General features: G+C 48.9%; 14 non-coding genes across 14 annotated transcripts; 7 read left to right on the forward strand and 7 right to left on the reverse strand.

Moving 5' to 3' along the window:
- Nucleotides 1-193: 193 nt before the first annotated feature.
- trnar-ccu (transfer RNA arginine (anticodon CCU)) lies at nt 194-266 on the reverse strand. Its single transcript has one exon. It is a non-coding gene; the product is annotated as a tRNA-Arg (tRNA).
- Nucleotides 267-410: 144 nt separating this feature from the next.
- Nucleotides 411-522, forward strand: trnal-caa (transfer RNA leucine (anticodon CAA)). The gene is made up of 2 exons: nt 411-448; nt 477-522. It is a non-coding gene; the product is annotated as a tRNA-Leu (tRNA).
- Nucleotides 523-2,011: 1,489 nt separating this feature from the next.
- Nucleotides 2,012-2,084, reverse strand: trnar-ccu (transfer RNA arginine (anticodon CCU)). The gene has a single exon. It is a non-coding gene; the product is annotated as a tRNA-Arg (tRNA).
- A 144-nt stretch (nt 2,085-2,228) lies between these two features.
- trnal-caa (transfer RNA leucine (anticodon CAA)) lies at nt 2,229-2,340 on the forward strand. Its single transcript has 2 exons — nt 2,229-2,266; nt 2,295-2,340. It is a non-coding gene; the product is annotated as a tRNA-Leu (tRNA).
- A 1,489-nt stretch (nt 2,341-3,829) lies between these two features.
- Nucleotides 3,830-3,902, reverse strand: trnar-ccu (transfer RNA arginine (anticodon CCU)). The gene has a single exon. It is a non-coding gene; the product is annotated as a tRNA-Arg (tRNA).
- A 144-nt stretch (nt 3,903-4,046) lies between these two features.
- On the forward strand, nt 4,047-4,158 carry trnal-caa (transfer RNA leucine (anticodon CAA)). The gene is made up of 2 exons: nt 4,047-4,084; nt 4,113-4,158. It is a non-coding gene; the product is annotated as a tRNA-Leu (tRNA).
- A 1,489-nt stretch (nt 4,159-5,647) lies between these two features.
- On the reverse strand, nt 5,648-5,720 carry trnar-ccu (transfer RNA arginine (anticodon CCU)). Its single transcript has one exon. It is a non-coding gene; the product is annotated as a tRNA-Arg (tRNA).
- A 144-nt stretch (nt 5,721-5,864) lies between these two features.
- On the forward strand, nt 5,865-5,976 carry trnal-caa (transfer RNA leucine (anticodon CAA)). The gene is made up of 2 exons: nt 5,865-5,902; nt 5,931-5,976. It is a non-coding gene; the product is annotated as a tRNA-Leu (tRNA).
- Nucleotides 5,977-7,465: 1,489 nt separating this feature from the next.
- On the reverse strand, nt 7,466-7,538 carry trnar-ccu (transfer RNA arginine (anticodon CCU)). The gene has a single exon. It is a non-coding gene; the product is annotated as a tRNA-Arg (tRNA).
- A 144-nt stretch (nt 7,539-7,682) lies between these two features.
- Nucleotides 7,683-7,794, forward strand: trnal-caa (transfer RNA leucine (anticodon CAA)). The gene is made up of 2 exons: nt 7,683-7,720; nt 7,749-7,794. It is a non-coding gene; the product is annotated as a tRNA-Leu (tRNA).
- A 1,489-nt stretch (nt 7,795-9,283) lies between these two features.
- Nucleotides 9,284-9,356, reverse strand: trnar-ccu (transfer RNA arginine (anticodon CCU)). Its single transcript has one exon. It is a non-coding gene; the product is annotated as a tRNA-Arg (tRNA).
- A 144-nt stretch (nt 9,357-9,500) lies between these two features.
- On the forward strand, nt 9,501-9,612 carry trnal-caa (transfer RNA leucine (anticodon CAA)). Its single transcript has 2 exons — nt 9,501-9,538; nt 9,567-9,612. It is a non-coding gene; the product is annotated as a tRNA-Leu (tRNA).
- Nucleotides 9,613-11,101: 1,489 nt separating this feature from the next.
- On the reverse strand, nt 11,102-11,174 carry trnar-ccu (transfer RNA arginine (anticodon CCU)). The gene has a single exon. It is a non-coding gene; the product is annotated as a tRNA-Arg (tRNA).
- A 144-nt stretch (nt 11,175-11,318) lies between these two features.
- trnal-caa (transfer RNA leucine (anticodon CAA)) lies at nt 11,319-11,430 on the forward strand. The gene is made up of 2 exons: nt 11,319-11,356; nt 11,385-11,430. It is a non-coding gene; the product is annotated as a tRNA-Leu (tRNA).
- Nucleotides 11,431-12,158: the final 728 nt, after the last annotated feature.

A 12,158-nucleotide genomic window follows, 5' to 3' on the forward strand; every position in this document is an offset into this window, starting at 1 on the left:
ACTTGTAATAAAGAAATATAGTACAACTGCCTTTCCAATCGCGGTGAAACGGCATAACGTCCTGCCAGCCTTTCCTCAGAGCCGGAGCCATGCAAGCCTTCGAGAAAAGGGCTCTTAGCAGAGGATGGTTTCGATCCATCGACCTCTGGGTTATGGGCCCAGCACGCTTCCGCTGCGCCACTCTGCTGAAGCGCACCCCAGATGGGACTCGAACCCACAATCCCTGGCTTAGGAGGCCAGTGCCTTATCCATTAGGCCACTGGGGCTTGGGGGTCACGCACACGGACCATGTTCTGTTGGACCATCAACATACACAGACATGCTACAATGGATTGCATGACTTGTTGGGAGAACAGAGAACTGACATGACTTTGGACACGGTAACATCTGCCTTGGGCCGTAAGCACCGTGTCAGAATGGCCGAGCGGTCTAAGGCGCCAGACTCAAGGGTGTTCGACCTTCTCAGTTTGTGAGGTTTCTGGTCTCCCAATGGAGGCGTGGGTTCAAATCCCACTTCTGACAAAAGGTTTTTGGCGAGGCATTGAAACTATCATAGTTCTCCCTCTGGATGCCTTGGTGCAAGACTCATTCACAACAAGTTTTCAAATGTAAGCACTGTCATCAGTTGGAATATCTGAAAGGGCCAATTTCAAAGTTTCTCCTAGGAAGGAATCTCATTTCCCACAACATGCTCTGAATAAATTCTTTCATTAACATCACTTTGGCAATGGGTGGATCTGAATGTGCCAATTTCAGACTCTCTCCTAGAAATGTCCCACATCCATGGCATTGATGATCAGGCCCCTTTCTCAAAAGCGCGCACGTGTGATTCATGAAAACGAATGTACCCATAGAAAGCACGCGTACGCCTCACTTTCAGACGTGAAATCTATAAATCGCAAATGAGCTTGAAATTGTGCGCAGCTGAACAGTTGCGGAATTTTAATCGATGCCTAATTAATGCCACTGACATATAAAAGAGCGCCTGTCAGTGTTTAAATCCTTTTAGAGCAGCAAAAATGGCTTATATTTCCAAAAACCTACAGCGATCGGACAAGCAAAAGCGCGTGCGTCTGCTCAGACCCTGACATGGCGCTAGGCACTTTTCCACGTCAAAGACAGTTTTAATAAATATGGCCTTTGCCGTGGATTTTGGGGACGCACACTTTACGATCAAATCTGTGCGTACGCGCGCTTTATAAATGAGGCTCCAGGTGTCTTGAATAGGCTTGTAATTAGGAAAAAAGCACAGCCGCCTTTGCAAAGATGAGGACTCATTGTGAAACGACGTAATGTCTTGTCAGCGTTTTCTCGGAGCCATGCAGGCTTTTAACTAAACGTCTCCTAGCAGAGGATGGTTTCGATCCATCGACCTCTGGGTTATGGGCCCAGCACGCTTCCGCTGCGCCACTCTGCTTACACGTGCCCCGGGAGCGACTCCACCTACCGTCCCTAGCCTAGGAGGCCACACTGATGCAGAATGTTGGCATCATGCCAAGGATTCAGGTGTCTTGAATAAACTCGTAATTAAGAAACAAGGTACAGCTGCCTTTCCAAAGACGAGGACTCGTGGTGAAACGACGTAATGTTTTGTCAGCGTTTTCTCAGAGCCGGAGCCATGCAGGCTTTTAATTAAAGGACACCTAGCAGAGGATGGTTTCGATCCATCGACCTCTGGGTTATGGGCCCAGCACGCTTCCGCTGCGCCACTCTGCTCGAACGCAGCCCGGGCACGACTCAACCTACAGTCCCTGGCATAGCAGGCCACTCTGATGAAGAACGTTGGCACCATGCCAAGGATTCAGGTGTCTTGAATCAACTTGTAATAAAGAAATATAGTACAACTGCCTTTCCAATCGCGGTGAAACGGCATAACGTCCTGCCAGCCTTTCCTCAGAGCCGGAGCCATGCAAGCCTTCGAGAAAAGGGCTCTTAGCAGAGGATGGTTTCGATCCATCGACCTCTGGGTTATGGGCCCAGCACGCTTCCGCTGCGCCACTCTGCTGAAGCGCACCCCAGATGGGACTCGAACCCACAATCCCTGGCTTAGGAGGCCAGTGCCTTATCCATTAGGCCACTGAGGCTTGGGGGTCACGCACACGGACCATGTTCTGTTGGACCATCAACATACACAGACATGCTACAATGGATTGCATGACATGTTGGGAGAACAGAGAACTGACATGACTTTGGACACGGTAACATCTGCCTTGGGTCGTAAGCACCGTGTCAGAATGGCCGAGCGGTCTAAGGCGCCAGACTCAAGGGTGTTCGACCTTCTCAGTTTGTGAGGTTTCTGGTCTCCCAATGGAGGCGTGGGTTCAAATCCCACTTCTGACAAAAGGTTTTTGGCGAGGCATTGAAACTATCATAGTTCTCCCTCTGGATGCCTTGGTGCAAGACTCATTCACAACAAGTTTTCAAATGTAAGCACTTTCATCAGTTGGAATATCTGAAAGGGCCAATTTCAAAGTTTCTCCTAGGAAGGAATCTCATTTCCCACAACATGCTCTGAATAAATTCTTTCATTAACATCACTTTGGCAATGGGTGGATCTGAATGTGCCAATTTCAGACTCTCTCCTAGAAATGTCCCACATCCATGGCATTGATGATCAGGCCCCTTTCTCAAAAGCGCGCACGTGTGATTCATGAAAACGAATGTACCCATAGAAAGCACGCGTACGCCTCACTTTCAGACGTGAAATCTATAAATCGCAAATGAGCTTGAAATTGTGCGCAGCTGAACAGTTGCGGAATTTTAATCGATGCCTAATTAATGCCACTGACATATAAAAGAGCGCCTGTCAGTGTTTAAATCCTTTTAGAGCAGCAAAAATGGCTTATATTTCCAAAAACCTACAGCGATCGGACAAGCAAAAGCGCGTGCGTCTGCTCAGACCCTGACATGGCGCTAGGCACTTTTCCACGTCAAAGACAGTTTTAATAAATATGGCCTTTGCCGTGGATTTTGGGGACGCACACTTTACGATCAAATCTGTGCGTACGCGCGCTTTATAAATGAGGCTCCAGGTGTCTTGAATAGGCTTGTAATTAGGAAAAAAGCACAGCCGCCTTTGCAAAGATGAGGACTCATTGTGAAACGACGTAATGTCTTGTCAGCGTTTTCTCGGAGCCATGCAGGCTTTTAACTAAACGTCTCCTAGCAGAGGATGGTTTCGATCCATCGACCTCTGGGTTATGGGCCCAGCACGCTTCCGCTGCGCCACTCTGCTTACACGTGCCCCGGGAGCGACTCCACCTACCGTCCCTAGCCTAGGAGGCCACACTGATGCAGAATGTTGGCATCATGCCAAGGATTCAGGTGTCTTGAATAAACTCGTAATTAAGAAACAAGGTACAGCTGCCTTTCCAAAGACGAGGACTCGTGGTGAAACGACGTAATGTTTTGTCAGCGTTTTCTCAGAGCCGGAGCCAGGCAGGCTTTTAATTAAAGGACACCTAGCAGAGGATGGTTTCGATCCATCGACCTCTGGGTTATGGGCCCAGCACGCTTCCGCTGCGCCACTCTGCTCGAACGCAGCCCGGGCACGACTCAACCTACAGTCCCTGGCATAGCAGGCCACTCTGATGAAGAACGTTGGCACCATGCCAAGGATTCAGGTGTCTTGAATCAACTTGTAATAAAGAAATATAGTACAACTGCCTTTCCAATCGCGGTGAAACGGCATAACGTCCTGCCAGCCTTTCCTCAGAGCCGGAGCCATGCAAGCCTTCGAGAAAAGGGCTCTTAGCAGAGGATGGTTTCGATCCATCGACCTCTGGGTTATGGGCCCAGCACGCTTCCGCTGCGCCACTCTGCTGAAGCGCACCCCAGATGGGACTCGAACCCACAATCCCTGGCTTAGGAGGCCAGTGCCTTATCCATTAGGCCACTGGGGCTTGGGGGTCACGCTCACGGACCATGTTCTGTTGGACCATCAACATACACAGACATGCTACAATGGATTGCATGACATGTTGGGAGAACAGAGAACTGACATGACTTTGGACACGGTAACATCTGCCTTGGGCCGTCAGCACCGTGTCAGAATGGCCGAGCGGTCTAAGGCGCCAGACTCAAGGGTGTTCGACCTTCTCAGTTTGTGAGGTTTCTGGTCTCCCAATGGAGGCGTGGGTTCAAATCCCACTTCTGACAAAAGGTTTTTGGCGAGGCATTGAAACTATCATAGTTCTCCCTCTGGATGCCTTGGTGCAAGACTCATTCACAACAAGTTTTCAAATGTAAGCACTTTCATCAGTTGGAATATCTGAAAGGGCCAATTTCAAAGTTTCTCCTAGGAAGGAATCTCATTTCCCACAACATGCTCTGAATAAATTCTTTCATTAACATCACTTTGGCAATGGGTGGATCTGAATGTGCCAATTTCAGACTCTCTCCTAGAAATGTCCCACATCCATGGCATTGATGATCAGGCCCCTTTCTCAAAAGCGCGCACGTGTGATTCATGAAAACGAATGTACCCATAGAAAGCACGCGTACGCCTCACTTTCAGACGTGAAATCTATAAATCGCAAATGAGCTTGAAATTGTGCGCAGCTGAACAGTTGCGGATTTTTAATCGATGCCTAATTAATGCCACTGACATATAAAAGAGCGCCTGTCAGTGTTTAAATCCTTTTAGAGCAGCAAAAATGGCTTATATTTCCAAAAACCTACAGCGATCGGACAAGCAAAAGCGCGTGCGTCTGCTCAGACCCTGACATGGCGCTAGGCACTTTTCCACGTCAAAGACAGTTTTAATAAATATGGCCTTTGCCGTGGATTTTGGGGACGCACACTTTACGATCAAATCTGTGCGTACGCGCGCTTTATAAATGAGGCTCCAGGTGTCTTAAATAGGCTTGTATTTAGGAAAAAAGCACAGCCGCCTTTGCAAAGATGAGGACTCATTGTGAAACGACGTAATGTCTTGTCAGCGTTTTCTCGGAGCCATGCAGGCTTTTAACTAAAGGTCACCTAGCAGAGGATGGTTTCGATCCATCGACCTCTGGGTTATGGGCCCAGCACGCTTCCGCTGCGCCACTCTGCTTACACGTGCCCCGGGCGCGACTCCACCTACCGTCCCTAGCCTAGGAGGCCACACTGATGCAGAATGTTGGCATCATGCCAAGGATTCAGGTGTCTTGAATAAACTCGTAATTAAGAAACAAGGTACAGCTGCCTTTCCAAAGACGAGGACTCGTGGTGAAACGACGTAATGTTTTGTCAGCGTTTTCTCAGAGCCGGAGCCATGCAGGCTTTTAATTAAAGGACACCTAGCAGAGGATGGTTTCGATCCATCGACCTCTGGGTTATGGGCCGAGCACGCTTCCGCTGCGCCACTCTGCTCGAACGCAGCCCGGGCACGACTCAACCTACAGTCCCTGGCATAGCAGGCCACTCTGATGAAGAACGTTGGCACCATGCCAAGGATTCAGGTGTCTTGAATCAACTTGTAATAAAGAAATATAGTACAACTGCCTTTCCAATCGCGGTGAAACGGCATAACGTCCTGCCAGCCTTTCCTCAGAGCCGGAGCCATGCAAGCCTTCGAGAAAAGGGCTCTTAGCAGAGGATGGTTTCGATCCATCGACCTCTGGGTTATGGGCCCAGCACGCTTCCGCTGCGCCACTCTGCTGAAGCGCACCCCAGATGGGACTCGAACCCACAATCCCTGGCTTAGGAGGCCAGTGCCTTATCCATTAGGCCACTGGGGCTTGGGGGTCACGCACACGGACCATGTTCTGTTGGACCATCAACATACACAGACATGCTACAATGGATTGCATGACATGTTGGGAGAACAGAGAACTGACATGACTTTGGACACGGTAACATCTGCCTTGGGCCGTTAGCACCGTGTCAGAATGGCCGAGCGGTCTAAGGCGCCAGACTCAAGGGTGTTCGACCTTCTCAGTTTGTGAGGTTTCTGGTCTCCCAATGGAGGCGTGGGTTCAAATCCCACTTCTGACAAAAGGTTTTTGGCGAGGCATTGAAACTATCATAGTTCTCCCTCTGGATGCCTTGGTGCAAGACTCATTCACAACAAGTTTTCAAATGTAAGCACTGTCATCAGTTGGAATATCTGAAAGGGCCAATTTCAAAGTTTCTCCTAGGAAGGAATCTCATTTCCCACAACATGCTCTGAATAAATTCTTTCATTAACATCACTTTGGCAATGGGTGGATCTGAATGTGCCAATTTCAGACTCTCTCCTAGAAATGTCCCACATCCATGGCATTGATGATCAGGCCCCTTTCTCAAAAGCGCGCACGTGTGATTCATGAAAACGAATGTACCCATAGAAAGCACGCGTACGCCTCACTTTCAGACGTGAAATCTATAAATCGCAAATCAGCTTGAAATTGTGCGCAGCTGAACAGTTGCGGAATTTTAATCGATGCCTAATTAATGCCACTGACATATAAAAGAGCGCCTGTCAGTGTTTAAATCCTTTTAGAGCAGCAAAAATGGCTTATATTTCCAAAAACCTACAGCGATCGGACAAGCAAAAGCGCGTGCGTCTGCTCAGACCCTGACATGGCGCTAGGCACTTTTCCACGTCAAAGACAGTTTTAATAAATATGGCCTTTGCCGTGGATTTTGGGGACGCACACTTTACGATCAAATCTGTGCGTACGCGCGCTTTATAAATGAGGCTCCAGGTGTCTTAAATAGGCTTGTAATTAGGAAAAAAGCACAGCCGCCTTAGCAAAGATGAGGACTCATTGTGAAACGACGTAATGTCTTGTCAGCGTTTTCTCGGAGCCATGCAGGCTTTTAACTAAAGGTCACCTAGCAGAGGATGGTTTCGATCCATCGACCTCTGGGTTATGGGCCCAGCACGCTTCCGCTGCGCCACTCTGCTTACACGTGCCCCGGGCGCGACTCCACCTACCGTCCCTAGCCTAGGAGGCCACACTGATGCAGAATGTTGGCATCATGCCAAGGATTCAGGTGTCTTGAATAAACTCGTAATTAAGAAACAAGGTACAGCTGCCTTTCCAAAGACGAGGACTCGTGGTGAAACGACGTAATGTTTTGTCAGCGTTTTCTCAGAGCCGGAGCCATGCAGGCTTTTAATTAAAGGACACCTAGCAGAGGATGGTTTCGATCCATCGACTTCTGGGTTATGGGCCCAGCACGCTTCCGCTGCGCCACTCTGCTCGAACGCAGCCCGGGCACGACTCAACCTACAGTCCCTGGCATAGCAGGCCACTCTGATGAAGAACGTTGGCACCATGCCAAGGATTCAGGTGTCTTGAATCAACTTGTAATAAAGAAATATGGTACAACTGCCTCTCCAATCGCGGTGAAACGGCATAACGTCCTGCCAGCCTTTCCTCAGAGCCGGAGCCATGCAAGCCTTCGAGAAAAGGGCTCTTAGCAGAGGATGGTTTCGATCCATCGACCTCTGGGTTATGGGCCCAGCACGCTTCCGCTGCGCCACTCTGCTGAATCGCACCCCAGATGGGACTCGAACCCACAATCCCTGGCTTAGGAGGCCAGTGCCTTATCCATTAGGCCACTGGGGCTTGGGGGTCACGCACACGGACCATGTTCTGTTGGACCATCAACATACACAGACATGCTACAATGGATTGCATGACATGTTGGGAGAACAGAGAACTGACATGACTTTGGACACGGTAACATCTGCCTTGGGCCGTCAGCACCGTGTCAGAATGGCCGAGCGGTCTAAGGCGCCAGACTCAAGGCTGTTCGACCTTCTCAGTTTGTGAGGTTTCTGGTCTCCCAATGGAGGCGTGGGTTCAAATCCCACTTCTGACAAAAGGTTTTTGGCGAGGCATTGAAACTATCATAGTTCTCCCTCTGGATGCCTTGGTGCAAGACTCATTCACAACAAGTTTTCAAATGTAAGCACTGTCATCAGTTGGAATATCTGAAAGGGCCAATTTCAAAGTTTCTCCTAGGAAGGAATCTCATTTCCCACAACATGCTCTGAATAAATTCTTTCATTAACATCACTTTGGCAATGGGTGGATCTGAATGTGCCAATTTCAGACTCTCTCCTAGAAATGTCCCACATCCATGGCATTGATGATCAGGCCCCTTTCTCAAAAGCGCGCACGTGTGATTCATGAAAACGAATGTACCCATAGAAAGCACGCGTACGCCTCACTTTCAGACGTGAAATCTATAAATCGCAAATGAGCTTGAAATTGTGCGCAGCTGAACAGTTGCGGAATTTTAATCGATGCCTAATTAATGCCACTGACATATAAAAGAGCGCCTGTCAGTGTTTAAATCCTTTTAGAGCAGCAAAAATGGCTTATATTTCCAAAAACCTACAGCGATCGGACAAGCAAAAGCGCGTGCGTCTGCTCAGACCCTGACATGGCGCTAGGCACTTTTCCACGTCAAAGACAGTTTTAATAAATATGGCCTTTGCCGTGGATTTTGGGGACGCACACTTTACGATCAAATCTGTGCGTACGCGCGCTTTATAAATGAGGCTCCAGGTGTCTTAAATAGGCTTGTAATTAGGAAAAAAGCACAGCCGCCTTAGCAAAGATGAGGACTCATTGTGAAACGACGTAATGTCTTGTCAGCGTTTTCTCGGAGCCATGCAGGCTTTTAACTAAAGGTCACCTAGCAGAGGATGGTTTCGATCCATCGACCTCTGGGTTATGGGCCCAGCACGCTTCCGCTGCGCCACTCTGCTTACACGTGCCCCGGGCGCGACTCCACCTACCGTCCCTAGCCTAGGAGGCCACACTGATGCAGAATGTTGGCATCATGCCAAGGATTCAGGTGTCTTGAATAAACTCGTAATTAAGAAACAAGGTACAGCTGCCTTTCCAAAGACGAGGACTCGTGGTGAAACGACGTAATGTTTTGTCAGCGTTTTCTCAGAGCCGGAGCCATGCAGGCTTTTAATTAAAGGACACCTAGCAGAGGATGGTTTCGATCCATCGACCTCTGGGTTATGGGCCCAGCACGCTTCCGCTGCGCCACTCTGCTCGAACGCAGCCCGGGCACGACTCAACCTACAGTCCCTGGCATAGCAGGCCACTCTGATGAAGAACGTTGGCACCATGCCAAGGATTCAGGTGTCTTGAATCAACTTGTAATAAAGAAATATAGTACAACTGCCTCTCCAATCGCGGTGAAATGGCATAACGTCATGCCAGCCTTTCCTCAGAGCCGGAGCCATGCAAGCCTTCGAGAAAAGGGCTCTTAGCAGAGGATGGTTTCGATCCATCGACCTCTGGGTTATGGGCCCAGCACGCTTCCGCTGCGCCACTCTGCTGAATCGCACCCCAGATGGGACTCGAACCCACAATCCCTGGCTTAGGAGGCCAGTGCCTTATCCATTAGGCCACTGGGGCTTGGGGGTCACGCACACGGACCATGTTCTGTTGGACCATCAACATACACAGACATGCTACAATGGATTGCATGACATGTTGGGAGAACAGAGAACTGACATGACTTTGGACACGGTAACATCTGCCTTGGGCCGTTAGCACCGTGTCAGAATGGCCGAGCGGTCTAAGGCGCCAGACTCAAGGGTGTTCGACCTTCTCAGTTTGTGAGGTTTCTGGTCTCCCAATGGAGGCGTGGGTTCAAATCCCACTTCTGACAAAAGGTTTTTGGCGAGGCATTGAAACTATCATAGTTCTCCCTCTGGATGCCTTGGTGCAAGACTCATTCACAACAAGTTTTCAAATGTAAGCACTGTCATCAGTTGGAATATCTGAAAGGGCCAATTTCAAAGTTTCTCCTAGGAAGGAATCTCATTTCCCACAACATGCTCTGAATAAATTCTTTCATTAACATCACTTTGGCAATGGGTGGATCTGAATGTGCCAATTTCAGACTCTCTCCTAGAAATGTCCCACATCCATGGCATTGATGATCAGGCCCCTTTCTCAAAAGCGCGCACGTGTGATTCATGAAAACGAATGTACCCATAGAAAGCACGCGTACGCCTCACTTTCAGACGTGAAATCTATAAATCGCAAATGAGCTTGAAATTGTGCGCAGCTGAACAGTTGCGGAATTTTAATCGATGCCTAATTAATGCCACTGACATATAAAAGAGCGCCTGTCAGTGTTTAAATCCTTTTAGAGCAGCAAAAATGGCTTATATTTCCAAAAACCTACAGCGATCGGACAAGCAAAAGCGCGTGCGTCTGCTCAGACCCTGACATGGCGCTAGGCACTTTTCCACGTCAAAGACAGTTTTAATAAATATGGCCTTTGCCGTGGATTTTGGGGACGCACACTTTACGATCAAATCTGTGCGTACGCGCGCTTTATAAATGAGGCTCCAGGTGTCTTAAATAGGCTTGTAATTAGGAAAAAAGCACAGCCGCCTTTGCAAAGATGAGGACTCATTGTGAAACGACGTAATGTCTTGTCAGCGTTTTCTCGGAGCCATGCAGGCTTTTAACTAAAGGTCACCTAGCAGAGGATGGTTTCGATCCATCGACCTCTGGGTTATGGGCCCAGCACGCTTCCGCTGCGCCACTCTGCTTACACGTGCCCCGGGCGCGACTCCACCTACCGTCCCTAGCCTAGGAGGCCACACTGATGCAGAATGTTGGCATCATGCCAAGGATTCAGGTGTCTTGAATAAACTCGTAATTAAGAAACAAGGTACAGCTGCCTTTCCAAAGACGAGGACTCGTGGTGAAACGACGTAATGTTTTGTCAGCGTTTTCTCAGAGCCGGAGCCATGCAGGCTTTTAATTAAAGGACACCTAGCAGAGGATGGTTTCGATCCATCGACCTCTGGGTTATGGGCCCAGCACGCTTCCGCTGCGCCACTCTGCTCGAACGCAGCCCGGGCACGACTCAACCTACAGTCCCTGGCATAGCAGGCCACTCTGATGAAGAACGTTGGCACCATGCCAAGGATTCAGGTGTCTTGAATCAACTTGTAATAAAGAAATATAGTACAACTGCCTTTCCAATCGCGGTGAAACGGCATAACGTCCTGCCAGCCTTTCCTCAGAGCCGGAGCCATGCAAGCCTTCGAGAAAAGGGCTCTTAGCAGAGGATGGTTTCGATCCATCGACCTCTGGGTTATGGGCCCAGCACGCTTCCGCTGCGCCACTCTGCTGAAGCGCACCCCAGATGGGACTCGAACCCACAATCCCTGGCTTAGGAGGCCAGTGCCTTATCCATTAGGCCACTGGGGCTTGGGGGTCACGCACACGGACCATGTTCTGTTGGACCATCAACATACACAGACATGCTACAATGGATTGCATGACATGTTGGGAGAACAGAGAACTGACATGACTTTGGACACGGTAACATCTGCCTTGGGCCGTTAGCACCGTGTCAGAATGGCCGAGCGGTCTAAGGCGCCAGACTCAAGGCTGTTCGACCTTCTCAGTTTGTGAGGTTTCTGGTCTCCCAATGGAGGCGTGGGTTCAAATCCCACTTCTGACAAAAGGTTTTTGGCGAGGCATTGAAACTATCATAGTTCTCCCTCTGGATGCCTTGGTGCAAGACTCATTCACAACAAGTTTTCAAATGTAAGCACTTTCATCAGTTGGAATATCTGAAAGGGCCAATTTCAAAGTTTCTCCTAGGAAGGAATCTCATTTCCCACAACATGCTCTGAATAAATTCTTTCATTAACATCACTTTGGCAATGGGTGGATCTGAATGTGCCAATTTCAGACTCTCTCCTAGAAATGTCCCACATCCATGGCATTGATGATCAGGCCCCTTTCTCAAAAGCGCGCACGTGTGATTCATGAAAACGAATGTACCCATAGAAAGCACGCGTACGCCTCACTTTCAGACGTGAAATCTATAAATCGCAAATGAGCTTGAAATTGTGCGCAGCTGAACAGTTGCGGAATTTTAATCGATGCCTAATTAATGCCACTGACATATAAAAGAGCGCCTGTCAGTGTTTAAATCCTTTTAGAGCAGCAAAAATGGCTTATATTTCCAAAAACCTACAGCGATCGGACAAGCAAAAGCGCGTGCGTCTGCTCAGACCCTGACATGGCGCTAGGCACTTTTCCACGTCAAAGACAGTTTTAATAAATATGGCCTTTGCCGTGGATTTTGGGGACGCACACTTTACGATCAAATCTGTGCGTACGCGCGCTTTATAAATGAGGCTCCAGGTGTCTTAAATAGGCTTGTAATTAGGAAAAAAGCAC

This window comes from Misgurnus anguillicaudatus, chromosome 2 (assembly GCF_027580225.2).
Source record: "Misgurnus anguillicaudatus chromosome 2, ASM2758022v2, whole genome shotgun sequence".
In the NCBI taxonomy this organism is placed as follows: Eukaryota; Metazoa; Chordata; class Actinopteri; order Cypriniformes; family Cobitidae; genus Misgurnus; species Misgurnus anguillicaudatus.